This window comes from Aedes aegypti, unplaced genomic scaffold, assembly GCF_002204515.2.
Source record: "Aedes aegypti strain LVP_AGWG unplaced genomic scaffold, AaegL5.0 Primary Assembly AGWG_AaegL5_hic_scaff_2301_PBJ_arrow, whole genome shotgun sequence".
NCBI classification, from domain to species: Eukaryota; Metazoa; Arthropoda; class Insecta; order Diptera; family Culicidae; genus Aedes; species Aedes aegypti.
The window spans coordinates 4,606-21,881 of record NW_018735820.1 but is presented as its reverse complement, the minus strand read 5'-3'; the positions used below and the strand labels follow the sequence as shown (position 1 = coordinate 21,881).

The following is a 17,276-nucleotide window of genomic DNA, read 5'->3' as shown; positions in this document are numbered from 1 at the left end:
GAGTAGACATGTTGTCACGATGAGAGGGGTTCAATAAATGGTCAGATGAAGTTAAGTATCTAGGGCTCATGCTAGATAAGAATTTAACTTTAAAAATCAAATTGAGGGCATTCAAGCTAAATGTAACAAATATGTAAAATGTCTGTATCCCCTATTAATAGAAAATCAAAACTTTGTCTCAAGAACAAGCTTTTGATATCAAACAAATTTTCTGGCAGCCATGTTGTATGCTGTACCAATATGGACTAGCTGCTGTAATACCACACAGTTTCGAACGAAACATGAAAATTTCTGAGACATATAATGCACATAATTGGAGCGTGGAATATCATGGATTTTTACGCTGATATGTCATGTAAACTTCAATATATGCCATGTAATCTAGCAGGATATGAGTGATTACATGACATATAACACATTTTTACATGACTTCAAACATAAATTTACATGACGTCATGTTTACATCGCATAAATGAAGTTTACATGACGTGAATCTTCATTATTTTTAACTGCTGCAGGAAGAAAGCTCTGCTGAGAATTTAAAATAAAATTATTGAAAATGATTCTGAAGCTTCCTCCCTGTATAGTACCAATGAGTTACATAGAATATCCAATGTTGAAGTTTAAACATTGGAAAATTTCAAATAAAATAATTGATAATTCAGGCAAAAATCGTTGCAATCTTCTATATGCCACGATTAATGCGTTATATGTTTAGGTTAGTTAGGTTAAGTAAATTAAAACGTTATTTTTCTTTCTCTTATAAGCAGGTGAAATCAACTCTGAAAAATCTGAACTGCTACCGCAAATGAAATGTAATATGTTGTTAACAAAATGTTAAAAAAACTTAAATTTGTTTTACCAAATTAGGTGATAGTGAATGTAATGGTTGAAATGATACAAATAAAGAAATTAATAATAACAAAATAAAAATTATTCATCGTAGAATAGGCAATATGTTTCTAGACCCATAGTTTGGGAAAGTATGTTCTAGGGTCGAGCAATCCAATAGTTCAAATCTCCCTCTGATTTTGATTTTTAACTGAACAATTGAAACAAAGGATTTATGCAGTGTCAAAATCACCACTATGGCTGAAGCAGTCCAAGTTGTGTGAAATATACATGTAAAATAGTTATTGGATTAGGTTTTTCTATCGATAAAAAAAATATATATTTATTCATTTTAAATTGGCTCGTACTTTGATTGGTAAAGAGACCGAGATGATTAAATTCCCTGCTTATAAAAGCTAATATTACATACATATAGCAGTTATTCCTGAATCAAAACTGAAAACAGATGCAAACTTTTTGAATATCGCCTGGATGTAGTGTAGCATTAGAGTGATGCAAATTTTGAAATTTTGGCTCCCCTATGGTTAAACGATTAAAATTATGGTAAATAGCATGCTCCCTAAGTTTGAAGTGATTCGAAATAAATTTGACTGTGTACGCGTCATTTGAAGTATAAATGGAGATTACTATAGAAAACGTCAATCTTATGTGTTCAGCCCTCTATCTCTTCGTCAACATATTTTATGGAAAAGTGAACAATTTCTTCTAATGTGAAATCCTTGCAGCTACAACTTTGCCGAAGACCACTTTTCGATTGGACGTCAGGATAAATTTTTATTCATCACCTTAAGGCTCAAGAATCCATCATTCAATCATCAGCAATCATCAAAAAATAAACACCTGTTTTTTCGTTAAAATTTTAATAAATCCGCATGAACACCTATAATTGCATTAAAGATAGCAATGACGAAGCAATGAGATCATTATGGCGAGCAGTTAGAGGTCTGAACACAAAAGGTTTGCCTTTTCCATAGTAATTTCAATATAAACTTCGAATAGCTTGTGCACAACCAAATTTCGTCCGAATCACTTCAAATTTTGGGAGGATCATTTTCATCATAATTGACACCATTTAAGCATAGGGGAGCAAAAACTTCAAAATTTGCATCGGTCTAGTGTAGCATCATTCATAGGTGTATAAAATATCTTTTTTTTTCTGAAACCAACTTTGAAACTTTGGGTTTTTGTTGAAACACAGCTTGGTAAATGTACTGTCATAGCATTTTCAATGCACTGGGCAGCAAGTCAATTAGCTTCAAATTGACTCGCAATAAGTTGGAAAATGTGAGAAAAACGAACTTCCTCCTCGACGAATGCTTACTCGGTCTTCTGCCAAACGTAGGAAAATTGATGTGTCGGAAAAATGTGTTGAAGTTGACAGTACGCCGAAGACGACTTTTGCTGAAGTGCTAAAAAGCATGTTGAAAAATTGTGGTAGATGATCATCCTAAGAAAGATGAGACTAACTACATCGCTGATATACAGCCTAAATTCAACAAAAAACTCAAAATTATAGAAACATTCACTAAGCCGAAGAGAATGTTTCCCCTCCAAATCCCTTCATGCTTTTTTCTATGAAACTTAGCTATGTAGTTATATTACATTTTGCACATAAATGCAGCTGTGACCGTTTGCGTCCAGATTGGTGGTAACCGCTTATGTGTCGTATGTCCAGTTTACCAAAACATAACTTGATTTACTACAAATCTCGCATAACTTCTGATCTCGCCCTAAAAGCCATTGGTAACCATGTGTGTAGCTCGTTGTTTCCGACCATTTAAATGGAGTTACATGTTATTTTACAACGGTATGGTGAAGAAAGCATTACCCTCTACACGCCAGTGATGTTGGTTTGGAAGCTGATTCATTCATTTGCACAGAAACAACGAACTACACACGTGATTACCAATGGCTTTTAGGGCCTTATCCCAGATCATGCGAGAAATGGTAGCTGTCAAGTATCATCATCTTGAGTTTAATGTATAATCATTGTAAGCTGCTGAACAATACACGTAGAAAGCTTTTATTGTTCAGCTCCTGCGATTTTGTTCTCTTTCCTAATTCATGTAAGTGAATAAAGTTGAAATCATGATAATAAATTTTGGAGCTATTTAGTGGAATACCTGTACTGCCCATAAACGCATGTCAGTCCCATGTTTGCTGTATTTTCTATGCACATGAGACAATGATGTGTTTATGGGCAGTATAAGTAGATGAAAAACCGAATTTAGTACTATACCATTTAATTCCACTAAAGTTTGTATGCTTCGACAGATACGCGTATTTCGACCTCAACTGTAAGGCCGTCTTCAGTGTCGTATACTAGACTTCACTCCATGTTAAAATTACTCAAGTCAAAACGTGCAGGGGGAGGGGGTGAAAACCTTAGCAACCCCCTCTTATCAGAAGAAATGCTTTGCATGTAGAACACGAATACATATCAAATTTGCATGAATTTATGACTCATATTTATGACCGCCCTTCTGTGGAGTTCTGTTTGATCTTTCGACCTTGACTAGAGTGTTCATTTCCCGGCCAATTTGCTCGTCCCGGGATTCGGGACAAAAATCTGTGCTTGTCCCGGGAAATCCCGGGATCCCGGGATTTATATCAAATCTTCAATAAAACTAGCATTTCGGTTGAAATGAAATGGAAGTACAAATTCAACAATACAATTAAACAAACAGATAATGTAACTTTTCAAAATAATATGTTAATTAAAGCAAATCACATTTCAGATAAGACTTTCTTATTCTGATGAAGTAACCTAACAAAAATCAAAACTTAGCTGGACTAATTACGGGCACAGACAAACAGACGTCACACTCTCATCATTGTCCATCGACCACCTTTTTAACGGTCGATTCAAAAATATGGTAGGTGGCCAATCCGCCACCCGCAGCGCTCGCATCGTTTTTGTTCGCGTTTTACGTTTACACACTACGCCATCTATTGGCCCGTCGGCCAAATACACTAATTCTAGCATTGGGCGTACATGTCCTCGTGACTATGATTTGGATCGAGATTTGTTCTAAGTGTTACGTCTGTTTATCTGTGTTACGGGTTTGCTACGGATTTTTTTCAAATTCTCTATAACACTTATGAACGAAAGTATGTGAAAAACTTAAGTAATAATTAAAAAAAAAATGCTTCAAACATTTGAAAAGCCATAAAACTTTAGACCAAAGAAACAATTAAAGATCATGAAGATAATGTAGATCATGTAGATCAAAAGTTAATTACTGAAAATTATTAACTGAAGTATCGTGAATCGCAAGTCAGCCCCATCTGCATTTTGTTCAAAATTGAGTTGATATTAGTTCTTATTATATCTTCCAAAGATCTTTCAGCTGTACTAACGAGAAATCACTTTTTGTTCAGTAAAATTAGGGAAAACACCAAGTCGAATTGTCCCATAATGAAAAGTAAACGCATGTCAGTCCCACTGTAGATTTTCGCATCGTTAACACAAAATAGTTTATATTGTAATTAAGTTTTTTTTCTTGGAAAGGTAACGGAGTGAAAAGCAAATTATAAAATTCATTGAGATCGAAATATGTTCCAAACTTCTGGAATTTTTTTGAAAATTGTATGGAAAACGAATTAAACTTCTCAGTCAATTTCTAAATGCCTACTTTTTACAGATGGTACTGACTTGCGATTTGCCGGCAGTGTACTTTTAAATTGTTATCTCAGCATAGGCTTATAAAACGGCTAATGTTGAAAAGAAAAGCATTAAACTTTGCAACTAGACAAAAAAATGTATTGTTTACTTGATAAATTGATCTTTTGATGAAAATAATTACTCGTTTATTCTCTTTTTCATTATGCTTTTCTACTTTATCGAATAAGGTTGATAGTGAGGAAAAATGTAATGTTTTTCATTGAAATTTAGTGGATTTCATCAGATTCTACGTACATTTCGGGATCCCGCATCGTTTAACACAAAATAGTTTATATTGTAATTAAGTTTTTTTTTCTTGGAAAGGTAACGGAGTGAAAAGCAAATTATAAAATTTCATTGAGATCGAAATATGTTCCAAACTTCTGGAATTTTTTGAAAATTTGTATGGAAAACGAGATTAAACTTCTCAGTCAATTTTCTAAATGCCTACTTTTTACAGATGGTACTGACTTGCGATTTGCGCAGTGTACTTTTAAATTGTTATCTCAGCATAGGCTTATAAAACGGCTAATGTTGAAAAGAAAAGCATTAAAACTTTGCAACTAGACAAAAAAAAATGTATTGTTTACTTGATAAATTGATCTTTTGATGAAAATAATTACTCGTTTATTCTCTTTTTCATTATGCTTTCTACTTTATCGAATAAGGTTGATAGGAGGAAAAATGTAATTGTTTTTCATTGAAATTTAGTGGATTTCATCAGATTCTACGTACATTTCGGGGATCCCGCATCGTTTAACACAAAATAGTTTATATTGTAATTAAGTTTTTTTCTTGGAAAGGTAACGGAGTGAAAAGCAAATTATAAAATTTCAATTGAGATCGAAATATGTTCCAAACTTCTGGAATTTTTTGAAAATTTGTATGGAAAACGAGATTAAACTTCTCAGTCAATTTTCTAAATGCCTACTTTTTACAGATGGTACTGACTTGCGATTTGCGGCAGTGTACTTTTAAATTGTTATCTCAGCATAGGCTTATAAAACGGCTAATGTTGAAAAGAAAAGCATTAAAACTTTGCAACTAGACAAAAAAAAATGTATTGGTTTACTTGATAAATTGATCTTTTGATGAAAATAATTACTCGTTTATTCTCTTTTTCATTATGCTTTTCTACTTTATCAAATAAGGTTGATAGTGAGGAAAAATGTAATTGTTTTTTCATTGAAATTTAGTGGATTTCATCAGATTCTACGTACATTCGGGGATCCCGGGATTCCCGGATGTTAGAAATAAAATCCCGGGAAACGGGAAATCCCGAAATTTGACGAATCCCGGGATTTTTGTCCCGGATGTCCCGGATGGACACTCTAACCTTGACACTTGCTTTTCCCGGGGCAAGCGACGAGGGCAGGATCAAAACATGTCGCGCGTCGGTCTCCGTAAGTGAAAAAGTGGCGTGATCGGTGAGTTCGGTTGAAGAAAGTGAAAAAGTGCCGTGATCGGTTAGTTCTGTTTGATCTTTCGACCTTGACACTTGCTTTTGCCGGGGCGAGCGACGAGGGCAGGATCAAACATGTCGCGCGTTGGTCTAGTAAGTGAAAAAGTGGCGTGATCGGTGAGTTCGGTTGGAGTAACTGAAAAAGTGCTGCGATCGGTTAGTTCTGTTTGATCCTTCGACCTTGACGCTTGCTCCTGGGCAGTGCGTCAAGAAAGCCCGAACAGTTTTTTTTTATTCATTTTGGGTCGCGCGCTTATTTTTTTTTCCTGAGTGCTTTTTTATAGCCGAGCAAACGAGTGAAGCCGAAAGTGGATTGTGGCTGCTCAGTCAAGGATAACGGATCAATTGGTGAGCTCGTTTCATGCTACTATTTCTAATCTATAAAATATGTATGACTGCACATTCAATCGTTACAATGGTGGGATGTAAATATGATTTTTCAACAAACTATGGATGGTTCGTCACTGTGAGTGTCGACACAAACTCTGATTCATGATTTATTTATGTTTAACATTTTTTTTTCAGAACACCTCTTATATACCTTTATTTTTGTAATTAAAAAAACTTTGAATGGTTCGACACTACAAGTGTAGACTTGCGAAAGGTTTGGATGGTTCGCCACTGTAAGTGTCGGCATAAGAATAAGAGTGTTCTATGATGTCCCAACCAATCGAGTTTTTTGTTTCTTTTCAAATGAGTAAAATATAATAACACATGCTTTCATCCTGACAGCTGTAGGAATGTTACATTTAGGTATTTGTTCAACAAACTTTGAATGGTTCGTCACCTCAAGTGTCGGCATAATTTTCCTCTACATAGAAATTGTTCATATCAAATGAAAATATTATATTTACGTATAAGCATGTATATATCTCACAAATCATTGTTTATCATGGTCTAATCGCTTATCAAAGTGAATCCTATGACCCAACGATCCTCCCCATTAACAAACATCCCTCCCAGTAACCTTTGTGGAGATGCAGAGGCAAACGCGGTCTCCAAAAGCAAAGGTTACACACTAACATTCCTTCCCCCAATCCCACCTGACTGCAAGGACGTGGCCGGCGCCGTTATTGACCCTGTATAAATAGAGGCACTGAATTATGCACACTGAAGAAGATTATGGCCAATCCCAGCCGAACTTCTAGTTGATTCTTTGTGCATTTTCACTGACTTCAGTCAATCACGGAATAGCAACCATTGATATGTGTAGTCAGTTCTAAGCTAAGCTAAGCTAAGCTAGCTAAGCATATTTATGACCGCCCTTCAGTGTAGCTGGAACCACTGTGCGATGAAAGGGATTCCAATTAATTGATCAGATGAAGTTAAGCATCTAGGGCTCATGCTAGATAAGAATTTTACTTTCAAAAATCACATTGAATGTAACAAATAAATAAAATGTCGGTATCCACTTATTAATAGAAAATCTTAACTTTGTCTTAAGAACAAGCTTTTGATCTTCAAACAAATGTTCAGGTCAGCCATGCTGTATGCTGCACCAATATGGACTAGCTGTTGTAATACCAGGAAAAATTGGTTGAAAATGATTCTGAAGCTCTTGTATAGTACATAGAATGTCCAATGTTGAAACATTACATCAAATGTCGAATAACATTTTTAATAGTTTTAGACAAAAATGTTGTAATCTTCTATTGCCACGATTAATGCGTTATATATTTAGGTTAAGCAAATTGAAAGCGTTTTTTTTTCTCTCTTATAAGCAGGTGTATTCAACTCACCTGAGAAAATTCTGAACTGCTACGGCAAATGAAATGTAATATGTTGTTAACAAAATGTTAATTAATGCTTAATTTAGTTTTACCAAATTAGGATGATAGTGTTGTGGGGGGCCTTCCTTAGCCAAGTGGTTAGAGTCCGCGGCTACAAAGCAAAGCCATGCTGAAGGTGTCTGGGTTCGATTCTCGGTCGGTCCAGGATCTTTTCGTAATGGAAATTTCCTTGACTACCCTGGGCATAGAGTATCATCGTACCTGCCATACGATATACGAATGCGAAAATAGCAACTTTGGCAAAGAAAGCTCTCAGTTAATAACTGTGGAAGAGCTTTTAAGAACACTAAGCTGAGAAGCAGGCTTTGTCCTAATGAGGACGTAATGCCAAGAAGAAGAAGAAGAACAAGAATTGTTGCCTAACACAGAACACCTAGATACAATAAATGAATGTAATGATTGAAATGATAAGGACTGTTCATTTTATAAAGTGGACACTTTGTTTATGCTATATCTTTTTTATTTATTGATAAAATCGAAATCGGTTTTCTGTGCATCGTTCAACTATTATACTACAATGGTTTAAAAATATAAGATTTTAGAAAATGCTTTTGGTTAAAGAGCTAAATAGTTTTTCCTAAAACTCTTAAGAAAAGTTGTTCGTCAAAGTTTATCATTATTTTTCGCAAAACATGAACAAATTGTATGTTTGTATTCTTTACTATTCTACTAAAGGTATAGCTTTAAAAAAATCAATTATATTTCACCATTCTCTGACATTAGGTAACTTTAGTGATTTATTCATGTATGGCCAAATTTGCTGATACACCGTTCTTTCACTCCAGTTAAAGAGAAAAGTAAAAAGCGTGTTCAAAACTAGATTGGTTTTATAAAGAAACTATATTTGTACAAACGAGAGCTAAATCGTGCGTTTAACCATAGTATTTAGTACAAATTTTACTGTTTATGGTAGTTTTACTAAAATGTCTCATACTTTTAAAATCGTGTATGCATATTTATCGATCTACAGCAAATTGTAAATGGTTTACTCCGAATATTTCATGTGGTAATTTCAGAACATATTATGAAAATAATATGTGGAAAATAAAATCGATTTTATTACAGCAGTGTTGCCAATTTTGATGATTGTCAATGTACTTTGAAAGGTCTTCTAAGAATAAAGCAATTATATTTCTATTGTGCTTTAAATGTGACGTGGGACTAAATAAGTAACGCTTTGAAGGCGTAAGTTATTTTTCATGTTGATACTAACTTGGGGCTTCGTTCAGGACGTACTTTTAATTTAAAAAATCTTCTCATACTCATCTACTCATATCAGAAAATAGTTTTCTCTAAAAAATATAGGTGGAAAGTGATTTTATTTTTTTTCTGTAAAACTTTTTTTTTTCATCAGGCTTCTGAATGATGATGCTTTTGAAGAACAAGCCTTTCTTGAAAATAAAAAATATAAATTGTCAAATACTCCAGCCAATTTCTAACAATCATTGATTTTGATAACCTCCAAAAATCGACTGTTCTAATCGTTGTTCCATATTCGAGTGAAATTTAATTTTATAAGGGGCCTTCCTTAGCCGAGTGGTTAGAGTCCGCGGCTACAAAGCAAAGCCATGCTGAAGGTGTCTGGGTTCGATTCCCGGTCGGTCCAGGATCTTTTCGTAATGAAAATTTTCCTTGGCTTTCCTGGGCATAGAGTATCATCGTACTTGCCACACGATAGACGAATGCGAAAATGGCAACTTTGGCAAAGAAAGCTCTCAGTTAATAACTGTGGAAGTGCTCATAAGAACACTAAGCTGAGTAGCCGGCTCTGTCCCAGTGGGGACGTTAACGCCAAGAAGAAGAAGAAGAAGAGAATTTTTATTATCACAACATTGTACAATACTTGTCTAACGATGTGCAGAAAACTGATTGAAATTTCATTGATAAATTTAAAAGATACAGCATGCACATGGTGCCCACTTACTGATCAGAAGAATCGATTTGCTGGTAACGTTTTCTGGGACTATAAATATTACCTATTTTATATAGTGTAAAAACAAAGTTTAATACAAAAAGATTACATTCTCTATTGTAAGCACAAATAAGGAGTAGGGTTCAAAAACCAACAATGCTCAAACTAAACGTGCCTAATATCAACCAAAAAATTTGAGGATCCTTCCACCACTTCCTTTCTTTGTGATTCACTAAGCGCCCATATTTGTTTGCTCTCTTAAGATACAGTGCTTAGTGAGCGATTATTGACTAAGCTGTTCACTTGACCAGCTTCTTCAACTTCAATAACTTACATTATCGTCACCAGCCTCTGTTGGCTGCCGGAATTCATCCCGCATTCATACAAAATGTGTTTGCACCTGGGGAGGGCCGATGGTGAATCCGACGTTATTTAGCAAGCAGCAAAAAGCTCAAATTATGGCAAAATGAGCGGAAATTCCTTACGATGCTCGATTAGCGCTGAAAATTGCTGCTCGCCATATCACAACGATGCCAAAGTTTCCTCCACCTCCGTTTGGTTCGTCTGCTATACCCTTCCTTCCACAGTTGCTCTTTTTTCTGCCTCTAACCAACGACGACGATGCTGAAGACTGCTAGCAATACATCCATCATGGAGATTTGTGATTCATTTTTTCTCCATACAGCTTTGCAAAGATGAAAAGTTGCTCGAAGGTTTTTTCTCACAATGCACCACTTCGATCACTGGCGGCGATTTTAGCGAATATTGCACTTGAAAGGTCGTAAAGCTATGGGTATCCCGTTTGCCAAAGAATGCTAATAGAGGGTGTAAGGTGCTCAGAAAAGTGTGAAAATTGGAGTGAAATTGGAAACACTTGTGGACCTACACGGCTACTACTTTTCACATTGTTCCTGTTGAGCACCGCACACTTCTTGGATGCCGCTTCGCCCAATGTCCTGTTCAATATCACGGTCTAGCACTCATTTTCACTTATAAATCCACTTTTCGAAGGATCCTGAAGTTGGAAAATTCACCCAATTTCCACGCGAAACTCAATCCGACTGCTTTTATGGCCAGGGTCAAAAGTGTATAGATGGAAAACTGAAGTGAGAGAAAACAGGAGGAAAAATCCTAAACTATTCTTTTCATCGAGACCTTTCAATCGCAACTTCCTCTCGCAACTCTGACGACGCTCTCGCTCACAACAACGTCCCGTCGCTCCCGTACATATTGGGCTGGAGGATAAATTTGGGTGGACGCCACCCACTGATTGCCCCCCGAGTTGTTGCTCGCGTAATCGTCACCGAAACACACACGCCGCCGTCAACCACCGAGTGGACCGCGTTTGCGAACGAACGTTTTCACCCCTCGATATTCAACGACCAACTGGTGAGCACGCCATCAACATCTGTCGTTTGTGGTGCTGTTTCTGCGAGATATACTTAGTTCCCCCATGTGGAATTTTTATCCAGATTGTGAAGTTAACCCTTTGTCTATGTTCTGGGGTCAATATGAAGCACTTCGAAGAGCTGTAACTATTTTTTAATTAACCGATTTGTGATTTTCTTTTTCATACCACTTCAAGCGTTTCGATGAGTTTTGCGCATGAGATTTTTTTATTCAATTATCTTGTTATGGATGATTTACGTTGATGATACAACTCTGCATAAATACGTTAGTAAACACTTCAAATAACAAACATTAAAAAAATCTTCTGAATGAACTTAAAATTGCATATTTTAGGAAGTACCATCTAAACATTTTTTTTCCGAAGAAATGTGCTTAAAAATGGTCAGAATCGATTTTTTTTAGTTTTTTTTTTTGTCATTAAGGGCTTTATATCTCAAAGTTTTAAATATTTTACAGTAAAAGGGTCTTATAAGCAAATATTGAGAATAGAAATTTCAATTTTTTTCTACGACGATTCTATTGAAAGATAGAGATGATCTAGATCAGTTTTAACTTATCTAAAAAAATCCAAATATACATGAATGTAGACCCTATCCATCTGAGACACTTTGTAGAAGACACAAACACTCTGGGATGCATACCCAGAGTGCTAGAGGGTTGGGCGCATTCTGCCCCATTGTGCGTCACTGTGCACCGCTTTTTTTAATTTCATGTGCTTTTACTGAAACTGAATTAAATTTACTTAATATTATTATTGTTATTATATTGTCTTTATTTACGAGGCTTTCAGCCGTGGCTGGTTCAACACAATTTAATTATCTTTTCAAAATCGCAAAATATAGAAAATTCCTTTAAATTTAAACAGCGTGCTTATTGTGGGCTTCGTTGCCGTGCGGTTAGTGTCACCAAGGCATTTAGCCGCATTTAGCGCTAAGGTGTGTGGGTTCGATTCCCGCCTCAGACCGAAAAAACTTTTCGAGAGGAATTTTTCCGACTGTGCCACTGGGCGTCGTCGCATGCCTAGTCCGCTGTCTAGTGTGGTGCTTCCTTCAAAGGACAATGAGAGCCCACTGAAAGCATTAACGTGTCGGTATCCTTTAAAAAAAAATACAAAGCTTTAATGATTTAGAGTGAAAATTATTCCAAAGCACACACAAAGTATTTTTTAGCTCAGACAGAGGGTTAATATGCATCTCATTTGCTCTCGCTAGCGGACCTCACACTGACTAATTATTTGTTAGATTCACAATTTCAAGCTGCAGGCTGTGTATTGGTATACCACAAACTGACAATGTCCGGGTCGTTCATAGAATTCCTCAACGTTTGGGTAGAGGGAGAAAACCAAAGCCGGTGCATCTAATTTCCATATCTCGGTGTAAGTGTGGATAAAACTCTGTGAACGTTCCAGATTATCTACCGGGACTAATCAACGTGGTTTATGACAACCCCCGTCGTGATAGTTTTATCACGAAAATATATCCAGCTCTCTCATCGAAGTGGGTTTCTGTGAGATGCTGTTACTACTGGATGATAGGATTGGATATTTTTAATGTGAGTTTTCTGAGATACTCCGAAATAGAATAGTCTACAGCTACATATTTGAATTAACTGTTTGTTCTTCGTACAAAATATTTTTTATGGATTAAATAGGGTGCCGTGCATTAGCAAACTACCTAAGCCTCAAAAAATCATAACAAAATAACGAAAAGCTTAACAGAGATCTTTGGCGTCAACAGATAGATTTCAACCTCTATAATATGGGAAAAATATGCTGCTTGGGCACGTCAGGAGTTAATCATCAATATTAACCCCTTCTCCTCCGAGCAGCCTAGATAGCCGCGTAGTGTCGGTAGCGGTTGTTTCAACCTGGCTAAGAATTAACACTACGGACTGCCTGTTCCGGTGGTAAAAGTCCACCTCACAGGTGACCCTAATTTATGGTGATGCGTACCGTGTCCTAAGAAATGAATGGTTTAGGGGGGTCTAATAAAACCTAACCGCAAACGGAGCCTGTGGGGACCAGGGCGCCCTCCACAGTATTGAGTCCTTCTGTGCTACCCGGAGAATGGTGCAGGTGACCTTGTGTTTCTCGAGATAATCGGCTGCCCTTCTTCAGTCTCTATCCTGAGGCTTAATAAGGTGGGATTATGAATATGTTGACATTTAATTTAAATTATCACCTATATGGATTTCGCATTATGCGTTTTACACAGTATATTCTTGTGCTCTTTCGCCTTTGGGACTTTAAATAGATACCGATCTGGTTTTTTCGTTGCTGTCTTTTTCGTGCTGAGATTGCAAAAAGCTTAATCCTGCCTAGTTTGGGTAGTGGCTACGGTTAGGTTAGCTCAGATCAATCTTCAGCATAAAAGAACAGCAACGATCAATCTTTGCAGACTCATAAAAATGGTGCAGCCCAAGTGGCGCTAGTTCAAGAACCCTACTTTCGTAGAGGGAACTTTTATCTAGGTAACCTTGTGACCAGTTTTTTGCTACTTTTAGCAAGCTTGAAAATGGCAAAACTCACGCTCATGCCCGCGTATGCGTGCTCGTTAATAAAGCAATCGTTGCTACACTCATTTCTGAGTTAACTACCAGAGATGTATGTGCTGTAACAATCGATGTTTCTGTTTGGTGACCTCAACAGGAAATACGTCTATTGTTCGGTATATTTACCACATGATGAACCATCCCCAACGGATGACTTCAAACGAGTTGTCGTACACTGCGTAACAAAAGGCCTTCCGCTGATTGTGGGCAGTGATGCCAATGCTCATCACATCACTCTGGGGCAGCTCGGATATCAATTGAGAGGCTCCAGTCTGATGGAATACTAGTAGTACAGACCTTGGATTACTTAACATAGGCAATCGCCCAACCTTCATGGTTTCTAATAGAGAAGAAGTGTTAACATAACGCTCTGCCGAATAGAACAGTCACGAGTTGACGAATTGGCATGTATCAGATGAGGAATCATTATCTGATCATCGCTACATCTTCTTTGAACATTCAAATGTAACTGCGCAGACTTTGCGTTTTAGGAATCCCGGTCAACAAACTGGGAAACTCTACATTGAATTGGTTGCGACCAAATTTCATGGATATTCTCCGTCCATTGAAAATCCAAGTGATCTGGATGATGCCGTTGATACTACAACATCCTACATTATGGAAGCTTTTGAAGAAGCATGTCCTCTGCGGTCTGTAAGACTACAAGAGGGACCCCATGGTGGAATTCCGATCTGACTAGACTCAGGAACAATGTAGAAGGAGTTGGACAGACGCCGTTCAGCTGGATCAGAGTCGTTCAAGTCAGCTCGCAAGGCTTACAAGAAGGCTCTCGTTCTGCTGAACGATCCGGCTGGAAAAACCTTTGTACAAATGTTTCCAGTTTGAGTGAAGTCAGTCGGTTGAAACAAATTCTTGCAAAATCTAAGGATTACCAAGTGAACGAAATTCGCTTACTAATGGTGACTTTACTTCTTCCGATGAAGAAGTTTTAGAATGTTTATTCATGTACACTTCCCCGGATGTGTGGACATAGCATCTACGATGAACAAATGTCTTTCATGTAGTTACGAGTCTCTGGCCTCGGCTCGCAGTATCATAACTACTGAATCGATTCAATGGGCACTTAATAGTTTTGCTCCTTTCAAATCTCCAGGAGCGGATGGGATTTATCCTGTTCTGCTCCAAAGGGATTTGAGTCTAATCAAACATGTTTTGAAAAAGCTACTTGTAAGCAGTTTTGCTACCGGTACATTCCCAAATCCTGGCGTGATATTACTGTAAAGTTTATCCCAAAAGGAGGACGTGTGTCGTATGAGGAAGCGAAGAGTTTTAGACCAATCCAGTCTGACCTCTTTTCTTCTGAATATGTCTGGAAGCATTATCGATCATCACATCCGTGATTTTATTTGCCAAACATGCCTGAATCAACATGCTTACCAATCTGGAAAGTCCACTGTGACTCTTTTACACAAAGTTGTATACGATATCGAGAAAGCATTCGCTCAGAAGCAATCGTGCTTGGTGTTTTCTTGGATATTGAGGGTCGCTTTGATAACGTGTCTTTCGATGCCATATTGGAAGCCGCACGAAACCATGGGCTACCTACAATGATTACCAATTGGATTCATCAAATGCTCAAAAACCGACATCTCTTCTCGACATTGCGTCAAGCACGATTCGAAAATTGAGTGTTTGTGGATGCCCCCAAGGGGGAGTCTTGTCACCACTTTTGTGGAATCTCGTAGCAGATACGCTATTGAGGCAACTCAATAATTGCGGTTTTCCAACTTATGGATTTGCCGACGACTATCTAGCTCTGATAGTTGGTATGTGCATAAGCACCCATTCGACCGTGATGCAAAGTGCTCTTCAGGTAGTCGAGAGTTGTGGGTCAATATGGCCTTTCGGTTAACCCGAATAAAACATCTTATTGTTCTTTTTACGGAAAGACGAAACCGCGATGGAATTCGACCTTTACGTCTTTTTGGCACTGAGATTAATGTCACTGATCAAGTAAAGTATGTCGGAGTCATTCTAGATTCCAAACTTTATGGACAGCTCACATTGATTTCAGAGTCAAAAAAGCTTGTATGGCCTTCGGTCAATGCCGGCAAACCTTTGTAAAACTTGGCCTCAAATCCAAATATATCAAATGGATTTACACAACAGTTGTTCGACCAATATTGGCATATGGATGTCTTGTGTGAGGCAAAAAGGCGAAAGTGAGAACAATCCAATCAAATTGGGCCATCTCCAAAGGATGTGCTTGATGGCGATGTCTGGTGCGTTCTCTACAACTCCCACAAGCAGCGCTCCGAGGCCCTTTTTCGACGTTGCGCCACTACCACATATATCTTAAAACAAGAAGCACTTTCTTGTTCTTACCGTTTATGGGTACTGGATCTACTGGAAAAAAATCCCATGGAATCGTAGATCTACACACACTTCGTTGTTTCCACTTTTAGTGAATTGGGACAAAATTGTCCTTGCTCCAAGTGATCTCACAATTGCTTGTAACTTTCCTTACAGGACATTTACCACACATTCCCTTCACGGAAAGATGACGTCTGGCTAATTGGAAAGAAGTATAATCAACAATAAGTATGTTACACTGATGGCTCCTTCTTGAAGGTAGACAGGGTGTCTACTACCTGGAAAAACCTGGAAAACCTGGAATTATCAGGGAATTTTATCAACACCATGGAAAAAACCTGGAATTCTCAGGGAATTTCGATCACAATCAGGGAAATTATTTTGAAGCTGTAATTCATGGTAGAATATGTGTCACGCAAAGGATTTTTGCGTAAAACCCCAAAGCAATCATTATTTTTATGAGAAAATTCACTTCAATCGAAAAAAAAATTCGGCTGCGCCGCTATCAAAAACGCTCTTTAAGCTGTTCAGTAAGGATACTTTTGTGTATGAAATTATATCGACTTCTAAGAACATGATTGACGTTTTGAATATCTCAGTAAAGGATTAACATAGATTAACAGTAAATGATTATCTAGGGCCGGTAGCAAGTTTCTTATTAGAGAATAGGGTCCTAAAGCTCTGTACTAATTTTAGTACCAAATGATTAAGTTTTAGGCAGAAACACATGTTACTCAATTTTGAATGCTTTTCGTTGGTTCCGGTAAAAAAACATTTTTTTTTTTTCTAATTTTGAGATTTTGTCACACCACTTGGTTTAACTCAAATTTTGAGTGTAATTTTGTTTTCCCGTGTCCCTTCCAGAAATGTCAAATAGGAACAACCCTAGTGTTTAAAAGAATGAGCCCCTGTGGCGTTTTTGCCGACTCAGTGAATGTCAAATATGATCTAAAGTGTCAAGGTTCAAATTTGAAAACGTTATTTGAACACGAAAAAATTGCTGTGGTTGCAAGAACATGCTCTTTTGTTTGTTAAAATAAAACAAGATTCACCTTAGAAATTTTAGGATTCTATTGGTATTTATTGCTATTCAAGTCTCTAAAAAGTCTCTATTTTTTTGATGGAAGGTCTTTTAAGTCTCTATTTAACCAAAATGGTTTCTATAGTCTCTTCTTTCTCTATCTTGCTTGGCAGATGATTATGATGCAAAATTTCTTCCAATATTTCTCAGGAACAGCTTCAGGAATTAGCCTAGAAGTTTCATCCGAAATTCTTCAAGAAATTCTTTCTACCAATTCTTTA

General features: G+C 37.1%; 1 long non-coding RNA gene across 1 annotated transcript; it reads right to left on the bottom strand.

Annotated features, from left to right (window-relative positions):
- Positions 1-10,019: 10,019 nt before the first annotated feature.
- LOC110681002 lies at positions 10,020-11,090 on the bottom strand. Its single transcript, XR_002503056.1, has 2 exons — positions 10,884-11,090; positions 10,020-10,781 (listed from the first exon to the last, which is right to left on the bottom strand). It is a non-coding gene; the product is annotated as an uncharacterized LOC110681002 (long non-coding RNA).
- Positions 11,091-17,276: the final 6,186 nt, after the last annotated feature.